The sequence below is a fragment of the Osmia bicornis genome, chromosome 15, assembly GCF_907164935.1.
Source record: "Osmia bicornis bicornis chromosome 15, iOsmBic2.1, whole genome shotgun sequence".
Taxonomy (NCBI): Eukaryota; Metazoa; Arthropoda; class Insecta; order Hymenoptera; family Megachilidae; genus Osmia; species Osmia bicornis.
Window position 1 is genome coordinate 3,246,243 of NC_060230.1, and position 24,493 is coordinate 3,270,735.

The following is a 24,493-nucleotide window of genomic DNA, read 5'->3' on the forward strand; positions in this document are numbered from 1 at the left end:
TTTCTATGCGATCTCGTATCGATGAAATGATTTTTTCAATAGAGCCCAAATTTCAATAAAACAGTGTCCTGTCAGCTTTGGTTTGTTAATTAATATTTCTTTCATAGTCAGTATTGAACAAAAATATATGAAATGTAATTGTAAAAATAGAAAATTGAAATCATATCACAGCACTGTGCTATGTGTCAAAGCTGTAAAAAATGATTTTAATATTTACTTAATTAAATTACTTGAAACACAGGATGCACAAGACTGAATCAGTTGTACTAATTAAAAACTTCAGATTTGACCATTTATAACTTTGAATAAAAAAAAAGAAAAATAATTATTACGCAAAATGAGTCTGCCATTGACCATATCATTCAAAACAAATCTTGTTCACCAATGTCTAAGTACAGGCACTAATTGTCTCACGCACTAATTGTGAAACGTTCGAGTCGATGAAGAAACGATGAAAAGAGAAGAAAATGCGGAAGGTTAAAAGAAAGGAGAAGATCTGTTCCATGCTCTCGCTTGGTCCAAGGATGGATGAACGATCGGTTCTCGCTCTGATTTTTCTTTTCGTTTCGCTCTTTTTTCCAGCGCAACGATTTCCTGCCTCTGACACGGCCTGGACTTTTAATTTTAATCATCAACCGGGGAATTATAAAAGTCGCTGCCGCTCGAGGACGCTTTCAATTAAGGATTTCCGTTCCTCTTGGGACGATCGGCCTCGTTTGAAGGAAAAGAGCGCCGAACGAAAGAGGAATAAAGAGGGTGGAGAACGATACGCTCGAGGAGCAGCAAGCTCTTTCCTTTCTGTCTCTATCCCACGGGAAAGGCAAACGACGCTAGGATGGGCGACATGCGAGGATTTTTCTAATTAATTTCACGGAAGTAGTCTTTTCGCTGCTCGTTCACGAGTACAGCCTCGTTTGTCGAACGTTATCGGTGTATCGAGAGGAACTGGCAAATGTTCAATTTATATCGTTTTACTGATTCTTCTTGAGATGTTCTTTGATCGCTTTTCGAAAAGAAAGAATATTCAGCCTTTATATAAGTTGGGTAACATTGTTTGATCTGAATTTTGGGCTACAAGGTGGAAAATAAAATAAAAACATAAAATGAAACAGTAGGATTCTTAATAATTTCTACGTATTAAAATGGGCCGCGCCATGTACGTCCTCTTCTACTGTGGCGGTCAACGCAATCGGGTATCGTACTACTTAAAGTATTTATGTTTGTGATCGTAAATCATCAGTCGCAATTTGCAAGCTTTGAGGAACTTGTGATCTTTTTGATTTTATGTACCTTTTGACATCTGAACAAAATTTACTAATAAGAATCGGAAATTAAAATAAACCAAAGAATGATATTTTTAATAATTGAAAATGAAATGTAGCACCCGGTCTTGATTGCTTTCTACATTTTCAAAAGCATATTCTGCTTAATGGAGCAACTACTTTTACAAAAAGAATAATATAATAACATAAAAATATTGTCGCGAGTCGTTTGAAATCGCTCGGTACCGCTTCGATACGCTTCGATTCGCTCCAACTTGTTCACGCCTGCTCCAGTTCGTTCACTCACTTCGGCACGTTCAAACTCACTCGAATCCGCTCCAATTCTCGTTAAGCTATTTCAAACGTGTCAACTTATTCCTACCCGCTTTAAATTGCACTCTAAGCGTGCACTTTGAACGGTGAATCGAGGACACGCGTTTTTCAAGAAAGCCGTAAACATCGAGTTTTATAGCCTCCTTGAGAAACGTTGAGTGGGAGGGGCATTCGTCACGTTAATGTCTACTAAAAGAGTGCTTTCATGCATTTCAATAAAGTGTCGTTACATTTTGGCCGAACGAAACCAAGTGGGTCATTAAGTTTTCATCACTCTCGGAGAATGAACATTTTATTGTCATTTAGATTTCACAATTTTCTTTTTGCTTTTATCATACAGATAAATCAGCATATATCAGCAATACAGATATATTCATTTAATGAAGTTTCAAGGTGTTGTCAAAGGGTTAAAAATAATTTTCAAAAACCGAACCGATCTGACTTGATCATCCCCAGATGTATGGGTCAAGGTGTTAAAAACAACTCAACTGTCACACAACATCAAAAAATAATGTAATGTAGAAACGATAGATTATTTTTCTAATAAATAAGAAGAGCAATCAGTCTGTGGTTCCATGGTCAGTACTAGACTTTCCAAGTGAGTTAAAGCAAGCTCTTACCGAGGAGGCACCGACCGAACGTCACGAGCGAGCCAAGATATTATTCTTCCCGAAAGACTTATGCGAAACAGCTGCACAAGCCACGTTGCTTCTCTCTCGATCTTGTCGGTTCATTGCCGATGAAACTGGCCCCTTCTCTAATTATATATAACAATCGCTTGATCGTTAACGTGCTTTATTGCGGCTGCCTGCCGACGCGATGAATCGTCGAACGAATAGAGGAACGTTTATGATTCCGATAAAACAGCTTTTGTGCTTCAACGATTTGCGTATCCACTGTACGCTCTTCATTCGATCATCCTACATAATATTTGTCCTCTTTAAAGAATCTATTATTAATTTATAGTATACACGATTACAGATTTGCGTTAGAAATATATGAAAGGATTATTAAAAATCTGTTGATTTTATTCAAAAGAGTATAAAGTTATCAAATATGAACACATTCAGTGTCACAATAGAAAATAGCAGAAGTGAAGTGGAAATGTGTCACATAGTTTGATTATTCATTCTACTACTTCATGTTTCGTAATTATTTAGTGGTTAGCGTCACAATAGTCGTGTAATTAACGTTAGAAGCGAAAAAAGGCAAGAATTTGATCGTCGAATGCTTTTTTCTCTTCGAGAAAATTTGTCTCTTCAAGGTGGCAAGTTAAACGTGAACGAATTACATACTCGCAAACACGAGAGACTACCACGGTGAATTTCAACGGTGGTCGCATTCTCTTTGTGCAACTAGATATCTAAGATCGCGTTAATCTCGCGCGTCTTACAGGAATCCAACCACTTCGTGCATCCAAGCTCTGAATAATTTAGTAACGAATCATGGTCCGCCCTTAGACGGAGCGTTTTCTAAACATCGTGCGAGGAAAACTCGTTCACAGAGGTATTCAGATCTTGTTACACGAACGAAGTGTTCTTGGTGATTTTTAAATATTAATCGGGATTTTTAGTGAAATTTTTAGTCATGGATCCGTTCCGTGGTTAAACACATGACTCACAATCTAAAGGTTCTTGGTTCCCAACAATTTTTTTTGTTTTTATGATAATTTTTATGTAATAGTTATTCAAAAAGAGACAAATTATCATTAAAAAAAAAGTTGGGAACCATGGATTTGAACCAAGTGTGTGAGTCATTCAGGAGTATTGCGGAACAGCAACATTCCATGGAGAAACTTAGGAAATTTGTTAAATTACCAATTTACCTTCGAAACTAGCGGCCAACCTTCAGCCCCATCGCCTCCATTCTGGTGTTCTTTTCTTAGTTACCCTTCGACCCGCACGATCCCCTGTCCCTACCTGTTTCTTTTCCGCTTTGTCTCTTGTTAACGAACCAACGAACTTTTTAATCTTCATTTCCGTCCAATTAACCGCGGGAATTAATTAGGAATTCTTAGAGACTTGCGCGACTCGTAATCTCTTTTTATTCTTTGAACTCTACTGACATGTTTCTTTGCAATTTTTCGATTATTTCTAGCTTTCGAACAAAATTAAAGCGCAAAAACATTGCGATTGCAGGGGCTTAACGTGAGCTGAAAAACATTGAAATTCAAACACAAATATTTCTACTGAAACGTTAATACTTTAAGTAATATCCAGAGATATATAAAATCTTTAGAAGCACTTCTCTGAACTGCATATTTTAATTCCTTTAATTTTATGCTTGTGATTCGCATGGGCAACCGTAAACGGTAAAAAAAAGAGAGGGGAAAAATAAAAAAAAGAAAGCATCCACGCGCGTATTTCGCATGACCCAGTTTTATTTGAGTTATAATTTCCTGTATTTTCATTACTCTCATGTCGACCAGTGCGTGTTTTTTCCTGACGGTACAAAAGCACACTGAATTATTCGTAGAATTATTTATCTTTCAGGTAGAATTCGTGAGGGAAGTCGAATGGTAATCGCGTCGAAACAAAAGCCGGATAATTAACTGGATAAATCTAAGCGAAAAATATCATTCTCTGCTCCACTTTCTTTTTAACGTTTCTGTTAAATTATATTAAACCAGGTGCTCCACGTGTTATTCCTTTCAGTTCCAGATTTTCATTTAATTAAAAATGATTTCTTTTTTCCCTACGTCTTCAACCAGAAATAACGAAAGCTAACATTTATCCAGCTCTGGTTCTTTGTATTTTGCAAGTTGTTGAATGTGAATAAAATAGACTTTAAAGATAGTAAGCTACATGGAAAAAAAAAATTTAGCAATAAATTTAGCATATTACGGATTACATACTTTCTTTTTCCAGAATCTAGAAAATATTTTCAATCCTTTGTCCTATTTCTAAGGTTCAGTTCTAAGGTTAAAACCGTACACACTTAAAACAACTTGTACTGAAATTCGTTTTATTGTTTCCGGGATAAAACAATTTAAAAAAAAAAAGTAATAATAATAATAAATGCCGTGGCGAATAACGAGAGCGTATCCGTGGAGGTAAGTGGGTCACGATGCAAATAGTCGAGCGTAATTTGCGCGGCGTCGTGACGCTGTTTCGTCCACGAACGACGACGCGGAGGGCAGGCGCGCCGAAAATACGCGCGGACTCGCATCGCGATGGAACAATGAGCGCCGCTTGGTCGCGTTTACGCGGTCGACCGCGGCTGCTAAAAGGAAGCGGGCAACGAGCGTGAGGGTAGGAAATAAAATTTCAATTTTTTTTTTTCTTCTTCTTCTTTCTAACGGGGGAAAGAGGGACGTTTCGCGAGATCTGGCTGCAGCTACAAAAGCGGTCGCGGTGCTCGGGAAACGAGGAAAAAATTGTTCGTGCAAACGTTTGTCTTGTCTGACCTGGTTTCCGTGTTACAACGGTTCTCGCCTCCTCGCGGAAAGCGTTGGTACAAATTTTCCTACGAACACTGCGTTCTTCGCGACAACGATGGGCTCAAGTTATGCGTTGCAAACGGTCTCTGAGATTGGAATAGAAATTAACCCCTTGACATATTAATCGATAGCGGTACTTTTGTTCCTAATACCTGGTATTCTGAAATATAAACTGCTTGTTTTTCGTTATACAATTGCGGTCGACCGAAATTGCCGGTGATCGTTTTGGGGCGAGCAACTATAAGCGCCAACAATAACGAAAGGGTTAAGACGCGACGAATTCTTGCAACTAGGCCACTGGTCGATTTCAAATCGTCTAATCCTCCTTCTTCTCGCATCGACGACCGATGCACACTGTCTCCACGCTCGTTATTGGTCCAACTCTAACTAGGAGAATTTACGCTCGAACGGAGTCACCTGCGCACCCCACTGAGAAACTTGCTCAGCTTCTCTACCCTCTCCGATAGCCAGTTTGTATTATAGATTTTGGCACGCGTACATATTATATATTATTGATAATCTAATCTTCAGGGGTTAGAAATGTCAGAAACAGTAACTGTACGGAGAGAAATAGGGGGTGGGAGGAACAGAATGAAAAAGGGGTTAGAGAAAGAGGAATGGGACACGTGGTGCAAAAACGAAGAAGACATCGCGACGGTAAAAGCCAGGGTGGGAAGGGATAGCGGAGCGCGACCGGAAACGGAAGCTCGTGCAGGCGCCACCGGAAGTGACCTCGTAATTCTCCCTTCCAACCTCTCTTCACCTAGTGCACCGTTGCCTTTCTCCGTCCACCCCCTTCGTCCATCCAGCCATCAACCCTGAATTATAGGCCGCCTCTAAACCCTTTTGTCTGCGCTTTTCCTGTCGACGATTCGAGAGTCAACCCTGCCCCTTCTGCTGCTGGTGATTTTTGGTCCGCTTTTGTTTTGCTTACCGGCACACGCCTCTCTTTCTCTTGCTACCCTCGAAACCCACCCCCCCCTCGCCCTTCTCTCCGTCTCTTTCTCATGCTCTGTTTCGTGTTCCTTTCACGAAGAAAGCGTAGCTTCATTGTTGCGAAAACGGTGCTTTTGCTCATCCCTCTCGTTTGTCCGCTTCCAGCAACGATTCAGCTGCCGCTTAAATCGCCGGATCCAAAGTGTGGAAACTGTTGTTCCGCAGCGATTACCGAGCCACGACGGAAAATACTGTGTTAGAAAAGTTACAAGGTGCTAGAAAATCCATCGATCGAGATACCATTTTCCATTGATGGAAAACCATAAAGTTTCGCCAATCGAAAGCAACTCGAGCGTAGAATTTTGACCCTGCGGATTGTCAAAATTTCGCACTGTCGGACACCGCAACGCTTCGATTTCTCTCGTCCCGGTAGAAATTATTAATTACTCGCGATCGTTCTCGACCGACCGAGCTTTCATCGAGGGCGTTCAATCGACTCGAAAACCCGATGGAAATTCCACGAATCTACAACCGACGAATTTCTAGGTGGACGCGGTGGCGTGACGTGGTGGAGAGATTCGTCACCGAACGGTAAATCGCGCGAAGAGAATCCAGAGAGAGGATCCGAACGCAAAGAGAAAAGAGGGTGAGGAAGGAGGCGACGCGACGCGGCGCGGCGCGGCCGGTGGATCGAAGACGCAGAGACCGGCGGGAAAAGAAACGAGAATTAATTTCCGTTAATTGCTCCGAACTGAAGTTTGCTGAAAGCGTTTTATCGAATTGAAAGGCTTTCAACTTGGCTCTCAGCGGGCTTAGCGGGGGATGAAATGCCGAATAGACAGGGCTTGGCCGGCCGTCTAACGCTGTGTGCGCGAGCGGAAAACGTAAGAGGGAAAGAGGAACAGCAGCAACATCGGCCGGGCTGTAGAGCCGGCTAAACGCCGGCAATTCGGAGCACTCTGTTCCCTGATTGCATTTAATTACACGCGACCAGACCCACGGTCCGCTGCAATCGCTACATTGTACGATGGGACAGCTAAGCTTCCTAAAGGTACTCGTCGTCCGACCTTGCTTAACCCCTCGCCGATAGATAGCCGGACGCGATGCCCGCTTTAAGTGAGTACAGCCGATGCAACATTCCTGTCAGCAAACCTATCCAACTATTTTCTCGCGAATTTTCCTTTTACCAACTTATCTCTTCCTTACCTCTTCAACAAATTTTTCTCTATTCTCTGAATCGTTTATTTTGGAAGTGTTCAATTCGAAGCAAATTACTACTTAAATTATTTAGACTAATCTGTTCTTCTAATTGGATGAAAGAAAAGTCTATAAAATGTTAAGGAAATTCTCGTGGATGCATATCGACGAACGAAGAGAATGGAGAATCGTAGTTGAATAGCAGGAAATTTACTCGGTGATACACGAGACGAAAAGTTTCCGACGATCCGACGAACGTCGGGTATAACAATCGGAACATATTCTATAGCAATCTAATTAAGCTTCCAGGAAAGTTTCCGTCGAGTCTTAATGCGCTGACGTTCGGGAAGCAGTCGCGTTCTCGCTATTCAACCCTCCGGTGTATTAACGTTATCGAGAACGGGGTAATTTCACTGAAATTGTGGTTATTTTTGGCACGGTGTAAGCTCCTTACGAGTTCCCGATACGCTTCAACGTTAATTATTGCAAAACTTGCGACAGCAACTCGCTGGAAACAGGAGCTACCGTGGAAACTGAAGGAAGAGATTTTACGACCAGCTACTGACAAAATATTTCTTCCACGTTAATGGACATTTTTTTACTTGGAATCTTCAATACAGCCAGTTTAAATTATGCGAAACATTATAGACATTCTCGTGATACATACCCCTTTCTTTAAAGTTTCACACAAAAAATTGTTTTTACAATTGTTTGAAATTGCCGAAAGGAATATATAAAAAGAAAATTCCTCTAATGAAACATTCTAATAATGAATATTCGTATTCTAAAGATTTTGTCGTAATAAGAAAGCAAATGCAATCTGGACACGGTAGCAAATGAAAGAAACGACAGAAGGAAGCAGTAGATGGTATAAAAATGGACCATAAAAGGTTTTGGTTCGTTCCTTAGGTGCGCGGCGTTAACGAGAGCGCGGGGACAATCGTGGCTCGCGTATAACGAACGATCGTAATTACGGTTAACCCGCGAGGCAATTTCCACGGTTACAGTGACCGTGAAACGATTATTGGTCCTGCAGGGGCCGTTCGTCCTGTTGAAATTACGATTAGGCCAATCGACTTCGCTCGCGCGTTTGCAGGACCTGCCTGCACGTTGCCGTACGATTGAACCTCGATTCGTTTGCACGGGGAAGTTAATTATCGTGTTGCAAAGCGACGGCCGCTCTTGGAACAGAACGGACCAGCTAAAATCGTGTGAAGTAAAACGATCGGAAAGCTACCTCTAAACAATTTATCTTCTCAGTTATTTAATTACAATTGAGATTTTTAGATTCATGCTAGGCTTGTGAAGAATTTTATTTTTTATTTACATTATTTATAATATGTTAGGAAGGAAGAGGTTGTTAAAATCAAACTCTTTTCTCTTTATTTGACACGTTGGTGAAATGTTCAAGTGCAAAATCATGCCAGAAAATAATCGACAAATGAGTTATTAGTCTGTCAGAGGATGAAACCAATGAAAATTGAATCATCAAACAAGTCATGTTTATAAGAAATCCTGTTACGAATCTGTTTTCATCTCGAGAAATGTAAACGGTGTGCTCTGCGTTTTGGTTCGTTTGGCCAGCAAATTCTCTGCCATCGCACGCAAAAATAACCGACAGGAGCAGCCTTTGAACCGTACGGCGAATTCGGCGCGGAAAATTCGTAAACTGGAGCGTCGTCGATGGGTGCGCGACCAAGTCCGCCTCGTAAAAATCTAAATTCGGACGGGTTTACACCCGGAGGTCGTTACTCGCGGCAGGTCAGGTCGGATTACGCGTGGCGGTCGTTTCTTCTCTCGCGTTCCGCGCGCGGATCGAGAAAAGAAGGTTAGTCGTTTGTGAAACGCTTCCTCCACGCCTGTACCAGCACGCGGATCGCCGTGAATTACGTGTTCGACGAATAGAAAAGCCCGCCTCGGGCAACCGGCCAAGGAATGCAGACGCGGTTACGGATGCCCCGCTCCGCGATCTATCGTAACAGCCCCAAACCACCACTGTTACAGAAAAAAAAGGAGTAACAATGACAAACTTGTCACTCTTTATCGTATTTCATATACACCACTGTTTCTCAACTTTTTTTCAGGTCGCGAGCATCTTTTGTGACAGTCAAATAATTTGCTACCATTCGTTTTTACACTTGCGTAATCGATTTTATAATTGTATTGTCGAAATATCAGGTGATTAATCCTACCTCTAATTAACACCCACGAGCGTTGTACATTTTCTTTCAAAGACACCTTTTTTGGTTGAATATAAAACTGTCTGGTTATTCAGGATGCAATTTCAGAATATTAAGCTCGCTTTACTATCATTCTTACGTAGACGGGTAGAGAAATAGCGAAAGCTTGGTAGGAAAATAGTCAGCCATCCTTCAGCGTCAGCAATGGTGGACCATAATATCTATACGAAGCTCAGCCGTAATATATCGTTGCTCTAGACGAACGTTAACTTGACGGGAGGAACGTAGATTGTCTCGGTTTGACAGCCGATAACTTTCCAAAATTGTTTCTAAAGATACAGCCCGAGGGCAGCTTTGAAGCTTGCGAAAATGAATTGCCTGACGACGTTTCAAACGAGTACCGATAATGCCGTTTCGAAATAATTGATTTTCAAGCTAGTCGATAGGTTCAATAATAAATTGTTCGATAATACAAGTGAGAGTTTTTACAATTAACCCGTACAAATATAGTTTCAGTAATTAATATAATGGCTGTATTTAATTGAGAAGTTTCTTATAGAATTAAATTTGTTTTATCAACCCTTGGTGGGCAAGCTGGTTCGTTTATGTCCGAAGCAAGTTTCAATTTTTCTCAAAGGACGTTCTAATAAAATCGTTCCTTCTTTACCACCTGTATAGCCAAATACAATCTCCAAGTAGAATAAGATTCATCAATCTGGTATCCAGGACGAAATCGAAATTCGCAAGCAGAAAGAAAATCCTCTGCAGCGACGTATCGAGAACAAGGCCGTCAGTCAAGCTAAGAGTTGTTTCTTCCCGAACAGTTCCGAAGTTCCTTGATAGAAAAAGAAACGTTTGTTTTTCGTGGAGGGAGGCCATTTCCGGGGTGTATCCGCGACTCGCTGGAATCGGTCTTAGTAAGGTAGGAGGTGGTGTGTACGAGGTAAGAAGGATCGATTCGTCTAAGGGCAACGGCTATCCGTTAACGGGACGGAATAGCCTCGAGGGAGAGATCGTGAAGCGTCGAGAAGCGAGCTGAGAGCGTGTACGCGCGCCAACTCGGCCCCAAATTAATGCCTGTCCCTCGCAGTAACTTATCCGCCGACCCGGTGTATTATGGTCCACGATCACCGTTCGCTGACGAATGGTCGACTATTTTCTTGCCGAGCTTTCGCTATTTCTCTTGATGTTTGCCGAGCTGAACCGAGCTACGCCAACAGCTGGAGGATGGCCATTACGGATTCGTGTTTTGTCGGACCAGCGGTCTGCCAACGGGCCGGATCGTGAGCTGAAAGCACGATTTCCCTGTGGATATTGTCCAGATACGTTTACGATCTTCGAATGTAGATGTTGCTCAAACACTTTGATAGGAGAATGTGTCGGAAAGGTTGATTGATTCCATGTTTGAAAGACGTGGGGATAAGCGTGATCATTTTCTAGTTGCGAATGAGAGAGTGGAAGAAGCTTCTTTCTTGATGTGTTTAATAACGCGTTCGGTTTCTGGTCATTTGAAATGTTAAATTGTAATTGTATTTAATACATTTGAGACTGGCATATTTTGACAAGAATTTTTGCAGTTATAATGATGGATAAAGGTAGCTAACTTAATTGGTAAGAAAAAACGAAATGATAAGTCAAAGAGTTAATTCAATTTTCATTGGCAGGAACTGCGACCAGAAGAACGAATATCCCTCTGGTATTCTTCTGGCAATAAATCCTGTCGCGATGTAATCCAATTGCTTCTGGTCTAGCTCAAAATGACCCTTGCTTCGTGCGATACGGAATCGCGGCAAGCCCTTTATTAAGCGTTAATTGGAAAATGGCATCGCGTGTGCCGTTCGAAGGTAAAGTTATCTGGCGTTGGTAAGAGAACGCGACGATCTACGACACCCTGCCGAGTCGAATCCACCCTTTGCCGGTTCGTTTAATTCCTGCCCTGGATCGTATCGAATTAAGGAACTCGAATGGTTTAAATCTACTGAAACAGACGTCCTCTTTGCGGCCGATATCAGGACGGTTTCTCCTTTTTTTTCCTTCCCTTTGTCTCGAACAACTTGCCGCTCCTCTGCCTTATCTCGGGGTTATTTCCTCTGTTACGGTTGTTTCCTTGGGGCTCTGCATTAATACCGGTAATTTATGTGAGTTTCGGTAGAAACTTGGCCGAGAGTTCGGTCGTGGACTACTTTTATAAACTCGAAGCAAGTTTAACAGGTCGAGTATGGGATACTATAATATCGATTATTATTAACCAAGTATCGACGATTTGACAGTTCCCTGGTGGCCTGGGGGTAAAACAATATAAAACACGATTGAAAGACGTAAAACGCGTTAAACGCATTACTAGCCTGGTGTGATTACCTTTTGTTAAATTATTATTCAGGATGCAATGCAAACGTGTTACTTTTTTTGCAAATAAACCGAAGGAAGTACTTGATAATTATCGCAAAACAGGTTTAGCAGCGAGAAAATAAAGCAAAGGGAGGTGGGGGCAGATTAAAAATTCCATTTCGGGGGATAAGTTCGTAGAGTATCTCATTAAAACAGTTCGATGAACGCTGACACGAAACGGGACACGATGATGAAAGGATTAACGGTGACGGAAGCTCGAGGGAGAGCAGAATGACAGTAATAACAGAGCCGTCCGTCAAAAACGAAGTTTCATGGTCTCCAAGCAGTAATCTACGGGGTTACGCCGTCAAGTAGCACCATTTATTCGTTCGACGATCCGTCAAATTCGTTTTTTCTCTATTTGTTTTATTACTCGCGTGATCGGACAATTGGAGAAATTTCGAAAACGATCGACTTTTAGCCGACTACTCTGTTGTCCAGCGATAACACGAATGGCGAACGTTGGGTCAACCTTTCCTCGTCATTTGGTTGAGACTGATAAGAAACGAGAACATAGTCCCTGCTGTCGATAATTCGGTGACCACTCGATATCCAAAAGGTATTTTAGCGAAGCATGTAATTTGGATTAACGTGATTAATTTATTGTACAAAGGGGTACAAAAACCTGGAAACTCAAGGAATTTAAGGAATTGACGCGCAAATGTTTATTTAACAATATTTGACAATATTTTATACAACAGAGCTTAAGAAAGATCTCTGTTCCTAGATTAAAAAATAAATTAATAATATTAGATCTAATTTCAGCAAAATGTTCACTGGAATGGTAATATGTATTCAAATGCGGTGTGCACGCGATGAAACAAGGAAAATCTTGTCTGAAAATGTTCGCCCACAGGGTCACCATGGTTTGACTTCCGGTATCACCGTGTGGGAGGTTGTTACGGACTACGGATAGCATCTCGTACACGCAATATACGTGGAATAATATGTAGCATTATTATCTTCATCTCATGCAAAGTTTTCTTCGTGGAACAACCGGCTACCAGGAGCAACTGAAATTAGACTTACCCGCGCTGCATCATCAACTTGTAGATGATGCATTAAGTTGCTCCGTCTGAAACAATGGGCCCATGATGCACGACCAACTGTGCGTGAATGGGGAACTACGAAACCAGGAGTTTATTGCGCGTTGCATTGGCTCACACGTGACGAAACTTCGCATATTTGTGTACCGTTAGTAATATTAAGGGGCGTCTACTTCCCTGCATCGACAAATGACTTCCGCTCCTTTCGTCGAAATGAACGAAATTTCAAATTTCGCTTGAAGAATTACGAACATAATTTCGAAATAGCATTCGAAGATTTTTTATTTCAAAGTATTGTGTTAACAGAGTGTAAAATTTACAACTTTTTTACCCCTACAAATAATCAATTTTGCACGATGCTTTCCTAATAAATCATTTCTAGTAATTTTCCAAGACGAAAGGGTTAAGCTTGACTTACAGTCTCAGAATTTATATCGAGTAATCTTCGCGCCACATAGTAGAAATAGATGAACATTTAACCAATTTATTACGTATTCTCTGGTGATTAAACTGTTCGGAGACTATTCTGTGAAAGATCGATACGTTATACGTTTTCGGTGTTCTTACCAAGCGTAGTTCAATTTCGAGCGTGTTTAACACGGTTCGAGCTTTAACTAGCTAATATTAACACGATATTTCAGGAGATAACGAGAGAACGCGCTTGTTAACACAACGTACAGTAGCGATTTCGTGAAATCTCTCTCGACGTACGTCAGCGAAAATTTCTGGTAATGGCCAGTAAGCTCTTTTCGACTGGTGGGTACGATATTTCGGATGGATTTTGTGAACATTTCGTATTCGCGATTCACGTGAATACCCTACATAAGCCACGTGGGCTTAACAAAATGATCCAGGTTGAATGAAACGCCATTTTATCCGTTAACCATTCGCTTCGAAATACGTCGATTCGGGGACAAAAAAAAATTGCTAGCCGCATCGTATACTATCGCCAAAAAATTTCCTCACTGAATCTTCCACTGACGTTTCTCTGCAAACAAATAAATCGTACATTTCATGGATTTTAGCTCGAATTCGATGACGTTCAATCACGATATTCGAATTTTCATCGCGATACTTTCACTCTACTGAACATTTGGTCAGTTTGATGTTTCGATATAAACCTCCATGCCTCTATTTTCTACATTGATTAACAATTTTGATAATATTCATCCGGCCAGCACCAATTTCCATATAATATACATGAGAACAAACATTTTTAGTTTATAGTGCATTTACAAAGTTGCATCAATAATAATTTGAAAGCGAATGCAATTCAGAAATGACCATTACAAATTATTGAATTTTAAGTACTTTTAACCACTAAATAAAAAACAAAATATTTAAATATTCTTAATTATAATTTCAAGTGGCTAATACTAACAACGTTGAATTAATCGCCCTGTATGCTATGGTTTAATTCAGAGGTTTGCAAGAAAATAACGTTCGATTTAAAGGAAAAGAGAATAGCTATAAAAATTTAAAAAAAAAAAAAAAAACCTACGACCAGTGAGAAAATACATCACCTTGATTACTTCGATTTCCTAGCTGATTTATTGAACAGAGTTCTATTGAGTTAAGCTGGCATTCTTGCGTGGTATTCATCCATTTCCATTTATTTTCCATGTCTTTCTTGCTTTTTTTTTTATGCTTTTAACACACACGATATTAATTCAATATTAATTCACGTACACGTGTAAAATGAGTATTAAATCCGAAAGAATACTGTCCTCGCGTGCCTTATATCGGCGTAAGAAGCGCATAGAATATTTTAATTAAATCCAAGCTTTCAGAGAATCTCGGCGAAAGGAAAGAAAGTACTTATATATAGAGAGAGTGTACTACCTTGAGGAGATTTATTACCGTACTTGGTAAGACTAAAACGCGACCGAGTAAATAGCGAGAAGCGTGCAGCTTATTCGACGCTGTTAAAAATTCTTTAAGTACCTTCGTTGGATAGGCAGGTTGAACATTGGAGAATTAATTAAAATTATCTGCTTTTATCTCGATGGTCAAGATGTTATTAGATATCATTTTCCTTTTTTTACAAGCTTGCAATCATAAAAGAAAACGTACTTGCTTTGCAGATTTCGTTTCATCAAATATGAAAGTACCTACTTTTAGATAATTCGACCATCCAACAGTAATTTGTTATCAGAGTATTATTTTTCCTTGAATAAAAATTCAAATTTTACCAGCATTTTCAATGAAATTTATTTCAACAAAAGTTCATTGATCACATAAACTACGATTGCATATTAGAAACACTAAAAGTCTAACATGACTTACGAGCATCTATTAATTACTCTTGACAGTATTGGACAATTAGGTCTTTCTAAAAATATCAATATCTTTTATCGGCTGGAAATCGGAATACTGGCGATGAAATTAATAGCCCATCGTCTCATTAACATCCTCGAGAAAATTGTTATTAAACGATGGAGCTTCTATTTGGTTACGCGGCTGTAGTTAATTAGGTGAAAGAGACAAATGGCGTGGCGCACTTTCCTCACTTCGTAAATCCGTGAACATTCGTTCTGGAAATTCGAAGTACCGTCCCGTTGCAGCGTCGATTTTACAAAAAGTTTCCGAACTACCGACTTCAGCAAAAACAGACGATCTCCCCGGCACCATTACAACGATTTACGGTCGTGCTTTTCGCTGCTCGTTCTACTCTTAGCGTTCGTTCATCGTAATTTCACGGGCTAATGTGCTTTGACCATCGTCAATTCGTGCCTTTCCTATTGACACGTCTTCTCGATGCCATTCGCTACTAAGAATAGCACTTCCTATCGTTTCTTTGGAATAGCAACATGCCTGCATTGAATAACTTTCCATGGCATGCTCGAGATCAAACACAGAGTTGCTTCTTTCGCTGGTACTTTTTTTCATTTTTCAATTTTATTTTTATGAAAATTACGTAAACGAAGAGAAACATCAAGACGGTATCTTCCGGCAACGAAAAGAAGAATAAATAAAAACAAACGTAAAATTCCCGTTGAAATTATCTGCAGACTGACTAACGGAAATCCACGGGTATGTTGACAATTAACAGAAGTTTCGTGTCAAATGGATTTGTTTTTCTACGACCATTAGTAACGTTACACCGGTACATTTCCCTTAATCCGTGTTTACGATGAGCTGGGGCTGCGGTATATCCGTTCCTCTATCTCTCCGTTAAGAAATGAGAAGCTTACCAGACGCAGCATTTTTTTTTTTTCTTTTTCTTGAACGGGGAGGCTACAGTGTGAGCTTCGCCATCGTGGTAAGAAACCCTGATAAAATGTTACAGTAAACGTTGACGGTGTATGATAACGTTTGCAATATAGTAACAAGTTCATTTGAGCTTCTCCAGCTTTTAAGTAGTAAGGTGTTGTGCATTAGACGCAATATTTCCTTTCAACGTTATACCGGTTACAATTACGTTGCTTCTAATGCTCGTGCACTCGACTATTATATAATTATAATAATGGTAGAGATGAAATTCTTGAGTAGGATATAAAAATCGTGAAGAAACTTCGTAAAGAAAGAAGCGGTGTTTTTGTTTATTAATAACTTGTCTGGTACAATAGAAATGATCATGTGTAATTTGGCACACGGGGACAGAGCAGAGTAATAATTAACATGTTAACACCTGATATTCTTGAGGCTTTCATAGTTTGCTTTGCCGTACTGTTACACTTAATACTGTTGTACTTAACACTACTTTGTCTAATATTGAAGCTTACGGGTGTAAATCGTGTCTGATGGGTAAATATTGAAACGATGTTAAGTACAACGGTATTAAGTGTTAATACATTATCGAAAGTTAATATAAAAATGTATAAAGTCTGTCTAAACAGTAATTCAGGTTTTAATAGACATTCTCTGGTTTATTAACAAAATGAATCTACAGTTCATTTCCATACTCGAATTTTAATTTAAATATTTCCTTCTGTAATAATTTATTCTGCATCCTCGAATTTAATACGAAATTAACAGTAAAACTTAAGATCTTATGCGTATCAAGAAAGGTCATAAAAATTGAAACATCCTTACACGTGACTCGCACACGTGGAGCGTAACATCACAAGCGTTTCGGCGAGAGAAACACAAAGACGAGAATTTAAAATTCGCCTGCTCGTTTCGATAAAAAGAGGGATGTTCAGCATAGCGCGTGTGCGCGAGGGTAGAACGGGTGGATGGCGGGTCGGCCGCAAGTAGAGAGGGTGAGCACCACAGGTGGTAGCTGCTCTGGCGTCCTAAGCACCGTTGTATAACACTAGAAACAACTCAAAACATGATTGACGATGAAAATCCATTGTCTATCCATATATTTATCTACGATGGACAAAAGATAAGTACAAAAGTACTTGTGTACAGGGTGTTTATAATTTTGGTTGTAGCGTAATACTTTTCATACGCAAGAGAGTGTTCTACAATTTTTCTGATTTAGCGTTCTTTTTGGAGGCCTATTGGTTCTTTCGCGCGGACCGCCAAGAGAGACGATCGAAAAATATGCTTGGACCAATCAGAGCCACTCTCACGCCTGATTGGCGCGGGCCCGAACGCGATTTCGCGCGCGTCGCTACATGGTCATTTGTAAAAACTATTATATTGTAGATTATATAAAAAATATCCATAATTCCATTAATAACATTTGAGCAGAAACACCTAAGACACCTATATCTATTCATTTCTTTGCATAATTATTATGTATTACTATGTATTATTACGTGCACGCGCACCAATCTACCTGTCTCCCTCCTTTCCGGTATCCCTACCCCCCCTCCTTCTCGTAGCTCGTATCCCTCTCGTGTCTAGTCGGTTCGCTTCGGCGAGATACCGCGCAGTGGCGCAGTCGTCGCCACGAGAGCGACGTGCTCTCCGTCGGTGGTCATGAATCGTGCGGCGGAAGAGGTCCTCGCGAGCCGGCCTCCGCCGTTTTCGTTGTAGTCGCGTCGTCCTAGTCGTGCTTTTTTCTCCTTCTCGTCGTTGTCGTGATCGTGATATCGTGTTCCGCGTGTAGTGTGCTCGTGTACAAAGTGTATACCGATTGGATCCTTGAACGAGAAGGCCGCAACGCGTGTTTACCGAACGGAACTTTGGCGACAATCGGTAGTGGTGTATCTCGAGAAAGAAAATGAGTATCGGTTGGCGCGTGCCGCGTCGCGGTGAACATTGCGTCGCTGATCGTCGACAGCGGCGCCATAACGGGGTGCGTTCGCATGAGATCGCAAGTGTGATAGCTTAAAAGAGAAAGAAGAAGAGTGCATAATCACGATTAAGAAGAAGAAAGATAACGGCCCGTCTCTTGTATCTTTTTGCTAAGTGTCGTGATCGTCGCCGCGTGCTACCACATTGGCTGTGTGCTGTTGTGCTCCTGGCGGGAGAAGGAGAGCGTGGAGAAGGTTGAAAATGTGAGAAAGGTGTTGTACCGGCTGGTCAACGGGACACCGGACGATTTCGTTGACAAGGTAATGCGATACAGTCTACCAAGCTTTTTTACGCGCCAAACGAGCACGAACCGCTCCGTATCCGCCGCGTGATTTACGCGCGCGAACGCACGAACCTCGTTGCTTTTCAACGGTACGTACGTGCTTTCTAATTGCACAATTTGTGGTCTGTTACCATTCGTGCGACTAATTCTTCCTTCTTTTGTATCATGTTCATTGTTTACATTGTGTACGCGCATTCGTGCAGGACGTTATAAGAGTCGGCAAAATGGCGGCGTCATCGTCGGCGTCGATTAATGTAATTGTCGATCGCGTGTTTGACAGTGATCGATCGTAATTTCGTTTGACACTGCAATACCAGCAAAGTGGGTACCGTGTAATATATTGGTTTGTGACAACTGTTGGATAGATTAGTAGTTGGTCCTTGGACAGTTAACACGTTGACTGTCAACTATGAGTGGACTCGCATTCGATTATTAAATAAATAAAAGAGAGAAAGGTTGAAAACAATGTTTATACGGTATTGAAATTACATTGTACATGCAAAATAGAAAGTAGAGAAAATTTCATTGAGGAAATCATAACATGTCTGACTGCACATGGCCCTTTCTACTGTGGCAGTCAACGTGTCAGCCTAACCCTGACTGGCGCCACTGTTCAGACAACTCCGATTATACTACTGCTCTAAAATGGTAGAAAAGGTTATGTGCAGTTAGACACATTAAAACTGTAATTGTTAATGGTATGATCGTTTAATTTTCAAATTTAAGCTTTTAATTGGTATCTTGCATTATTAGTATAATAGTAAAACTATTCAGTTTGTTTTCTATTTTCTTTTATTAAATATTCGATTATACACCATTTGAGTGATTACCATGGCAGTCAACGTGATGAGATATCGATCTTCTTCGATTTATCGATATGTCGATTTAAGAATGTTTTAATTCGATTAAAAATTTAGCAAAATATTTTATTTATGTGGAATCTTTGATAATGTTTAAAAGTATTTAGGGAATATATTCATATTATTTAACTTTGTTCTATAGAGAATATATGACCTAAATAACTTGGTGTAGTAAAAATTTGAACAATGCATAAGAAAAAATATCTTTAACTCACGCTGTTCGAATTGAGATAAATATAGTATCTGACAGTGTTTTGGAAAGACACTGTTACCCAGCAGTGTCGTAAGCAGTATGTTTATTTATAGCAATATTCATCATAATTTTTTCAAGTATATTTAAATGAAAAAAAAAAAGGATTAAACATACGTGTATCATTGAAGATTAGGAAATTTGATGTTAATAATTGGAAATAAAATGTTGATCTTATCAATGCAGAATAGATAAACATACTGAAGTTTTAACATTAAATATCTTTTAAATTATTTATCATTTTACACACAAAAGTTCAATAAAATCTGGGTGAGCCACTCAAGGTAGTTATTTAAATAACATTAAATGAAAAATTTATATTACACTAAATATATTGAAACAAGTTGAGTTTTCCATTCAACTTTTCAACAATAAAAACGTAATTCTTTGGTACTATAGGGTCTTGATACCATAAATAAACTTGGAGAGCACTTAAGATGGACAAACAAGAGAGTAAAAATTTCAGTTTACATTCAGTGACTCGTGACTTCCTTTTTTTCTTTTGGATCGATAGGAAAAGTCAAGGTTGCCGGTGGAGAGGAGCGTAAAAATAATAACGGGACTGGTTGGGTGGCTAGGGGATGGAAAAAAGATGAAAACAAAGGGGGAACGTTATAGAACGCGTTACGCTCCCTGTTGCTTCGCTCATTGTTCCATATTTGTTCGGCTTCGGTGACCCTATCGGAAAAGCGCTATAAATAGGGAACGATTTCCAATTTTACACAGAAAGGCAGGCAACGCACCAACTGCAGACGAGATGCGACTCGAGTGCGCCAGACGTTTCCTTTCGTAATTAGGTCAATCTCTACCTAATGAGACGTTACTCGCCGCGTTTCTGTACAGCCGTTCGCGACGTTTCGCCTCATTTCAGACGGCCAGATCGTTCGCTCGGATCGAAAGATTTTAATTAAATGTTACTCCTGCCGTCAGATCTATCCGCTAACCATACGGTCTAGTGATCTTCGCGATCTTGTTCTTTCCGTTTGATTTATACTTGGCGCCATATTTTACCCAACAAATTAGTTTGAACGAGCAGAATAACTAAAATCGTCGTCATGCTCAGTTTTCGAGATGGCAACGAATTTTTTAAATTCCACGATTTTTTCGATTCGTTCGAACTTTCGAGTGGTGGTAGCGAATGGCCGTCAATCAGAAACGGCCACGTAGTAGCAGCGATAAATAAAAGTAGCGGTGTTCCCCGCCTCGCGTGAGTATATTTACCGGTGACTATTTTAAAACGCCACGCGTGCAAATGCACGTCGTCGACGAGGAAGTCGTTGATGCGGTCGGTGAATGAAAGAATGCAATGAACACCGGGGCCAGGATTGCGACACCGCCTCGTAATATTCGATAATAACTCGACAGACGGTGATCGACGAGCTAACCCGCGGATACGATGTAATCTTCTGTTTGCGAGCGACGCGTGATTTATTTGAACGCGAGATTGCGTTTTCATCGTTAATTGAGAGCTTTGCGTGAGTGGTGGTGATAATTGTGGAGCACGGATCAGCATAGATGACTGAAAAGATTTGGAGTTGCTTAGCTTTGCTCCAATGAGTTCGTTTCATTATTATCTGGAGGGAAAATATTACCGATTAAATATCATGGCGGACTTGCCTATTTTAATAATCTTTCAAGATATGATATAAATTATTTAAACTGCATAGCGTTTTCTTTTTTCAAAAAATGTGCAAAGCCACAGGCAGAGGTGAATCAATCGAAAAAATCCCCGAATTATTACATTTTATTCTACTTTTAATATTACGTTGCATTTTACAGATTTGGGTTACCGAGGATTAAAAATATTTGAATTTCCAATATTTTCATAATATTGATCTTAATAATTCTTTGTAGATATTACAAAAAAAAATTGGGTCACAGCCCGGATTTATTTTAATGCAATAAAACAATCTATCAGTATTTATCCGAGCAATATAATTGAAAGGGTGGAATAAAGATGAAGCAACACGTTCATCATACAGATGTTTCGATTCGTAATCGTGGATTTTCCGGTGGTTCGATAAAATGCGTGTTTTGCGATCACAATTTCAAATCGTTCGTGGAAATTCGAGTAATCTGTCATAATGGTCGGCGCAGCATTCATTTTAACAGTCTAGAAAACTTGAGCGTGCTTTTTTCATTGGAAAGTATCGCGTCAGGCGTGGATATTTATTTTCATTTCACAATACGGTATCTTCCCTTTCATTCCTCTCTCCAATAAATCGTGCAATTATTTGCTTCGTGATTCTCTGCGGAACGGATCAGCGTCTCCTCGTTAAAGCTGTTCGCTTTCTATTTATGAGATACAGTTTATAACTCATTCTGTTTGCTTCTTTCTACATTTTTTTTTTATTCGTTTCGATATTCGTGCATCGAATGCATTGTATGCAATGTGTTTCAAGAATTATATGCACGTTTTTTTAGGGAAACCAAGTAGGACACGTGAAAACGTATTTTACTTTTTGTAATTTATCGCTTGAAATGCATCTTTCTTGCAATATCACGAATTCTAATTGTTGTTGAATTATAAATCCATTGATAGGTCATTTATCGATCAATTTCTGGTTTTTCAAATTTTCAGTATAATTAAAGATCCTTCCTTCTTGTCTGTCATAATTTCTTACAGTAGTGTTCATGAAAAATATAGTATAACAGTGTCTAATACACCACGGTGATCGTATGCTTGATTGTTTTATTGATCTTTTCATTACAATCCTAATCTACTACAGGCAGGCTGACCAGAGTTGATATGCAAATTTACCATCCCTCTGCTCGGTCATGTTTAGTAGTGATAATCGACGTACGCGTGTTTCTCTACCTATACATTAGTATACCGAAATTAAAATGCATTAACTAAGGCAGGAGCGAGGTTCTTACAATAAACAAAAGATGATCAACGCGCAAAGAATTTATATTGAATGTATATTCGAGGTGATGAGCTCCCTTCCATTCATACATCAACTTTGGCTGGCCTGATTTTAGTCTGCTCATCACTGTTCTGATCTATTAGTCTGCTCATCACTGTTTTGATCTACTAATCATAGCAAACACAACTTATTTCCGTCCTCTTCCAAAATAATCTTGTTAGTCATTACTAATCAGTGGTAGCAGTCAAGATCGTCAAGTCCAATTTAATTATGAGAGTTGATCATTATATAGTAATTAAAATATGTATCTGAATCTTTCCATGTTTGGTTAGGTTAAATTAGGTTGATAAGTTCATTCCCAGCGTTTGTAAGTATAATATACAGGGAAACGCGTTAATTATGCGTATTTCTGGTATACCATTTAACTTGTTCGATAAAGAAAATCTCATTGTTCTAAGTGGGTCGTGCTTATTTTCAAAAAAACTCCGAGGCTTGATCTCTTAACTCGATCCAACATCAACCTAGATACGTTTCACGTTTTGTACTCTGTTTCGTGTCGTTGGAAAACATGCGTACGTATGTTTTATCTCAAGCTTTCCAAGAAAATAGAGCGGACGGAAACAATTGCGAAACCAGTCGTATTCAGCAATATAAAAATGAACAGACGCAAAGGGATGGAAACGGGCGGATGAAGCTTATCCCTCGATGTTTCCCTTCCATTATATCGGGAATCTTACTCGCGATTCATTTCCGGCTGCATAGGTTGAATCGTTGGATTAGCAAAGCTTTTCCGCTCGCTTCTTTCCTGTTTTTATTCCGCTTCTTATATTTCCGCGTCGCGTCGCTTTGATTGATTTTAATATACAATTCTCGATGGGAATCGACCAGAACCTGTTGACCATACAAGAGAAACGCGATACCGTTTAATTATGAAAATGAATAAAACGAAATGAAACGAATCGATCGAGAGGAATCTGTTCCATTAATTCTTCGTCCGATCGGTTTATCAGAATGACAGAAAAATGAGAAATCAGTATTAGATTCAACGTAGCTAGCTACTACGAACACCCAACTAGTTTCGAGGTCTTTGTGGTTTGCCAACGAATGTCCGCTGTCATCAAATCGCAGATGCGAAACAATGTGTAACAGCCAGTGTGCTCGACATAAGACAACTACATTGCAAATTACAGCTGAATCTGTCAGTGAGATGAAGCTAATTCTAGCGCGTTCGTCATAGTCTTGATTGTTTTTCACACGAGGGATCACTGTGCTAAATGAAGAGATGCTGGAATCCAATTATGACCGCGTAACACTTTTCTATCAAGGCTTTATCGATCATTTTGATTCATTGTTATTGCAATCTTTTTAACACCAATTTATTCTTAGTCCACGCCTACGACTTCTCTAAATATCAATTTCTCTTATTTATTTTTAATTTATCAACTTTCACGTACCTTTCGCTTTTAATGCAACTAAATTTGATAGGATGAGAATCACTTATCAACGAAGCGAAACGATAATTACACGTTATCTTTAGGAAAAGGTACCACAGTTAACGATCATAATCATCCGATCAACCAAGTGAAAGAAACTATTTTCTTCGATAGTAATCGAAGCTGTACTTTTCCTTAGAATGTTGCATGCAAGAAAGCGAGAGCATGTTCGCGGCAAGGTAATAATTTCACGCGGAAATACAGCCTAGACGGTTTAAACGTTTACGTTCACGTGAACAATAATAACAGGGTTCTTCCACTTTCCTCTCAATCGTCGCTGGTCGACCGTGCGTGCAAAATGACGAGCCTTCCTCTCGCTAATGCCTCTACTCGTATTCTTTTATGGTTATCACATCGCCCGGTTGACGATCGTTTTAAAGCGTTCGCGATATCTTCGCTTTAATGATCCTCTTAATTGCTCGCTACACAGCACCATCCACTCGTAGGAACTTTTCACGACGTCCTTTACTAGCTGTACTACCAGTTACCTACTTAAACCGAGAATTTCGTGCCGGATATCGTTCGGTAGCTTGAAATAATATCATAGAAATTCGCTAAGGAACACGGTTCATCGATAGCTAGAGGCAATGGTCGGGATCGGGATAGATTCTGCTTCTTTTAACGAGAATAATTTTCGAACGAGGGAAAGTTTCGAGCTATTAGCGTGTAAAAGAAACGGGTCATTGCTTAAGCGGAGTGCAATCGTGACAATGTGTGTCACGGGTATTTAACTTTTCAGAACACGCGTTGTCTCTTAGAGACACTA

The 24,493-nt window shown here is 39.9% G+C and overlaps 1 protein-coding gene across 3 annotated transcripts in view; it reads left to right on the plus strand.

The window, feature by feature from the left end:
• The window catches only part of LOC114882871, a 241,669-nt gene that overhangs the window by 38,136 nt on the left and 179,040 nt on the right, over positions 1–24,493 (plus strand). The window contains exon 1 of one of the 3 annotated variants that reach the window (XM_029200003.2): positions 18,157–18,234. The exons of the other annotated variants lie outside the window; for them this stretch is intronic. The gene's annotated coding sequence lies outside the window, so the exon portion shown is untranslated. Of the gene's footprint in view, positions 1–18,156; positions 18,235–24,493 lie in introns of those variants that run through there. 3 annotated transcript variants of the gene reach the window in all.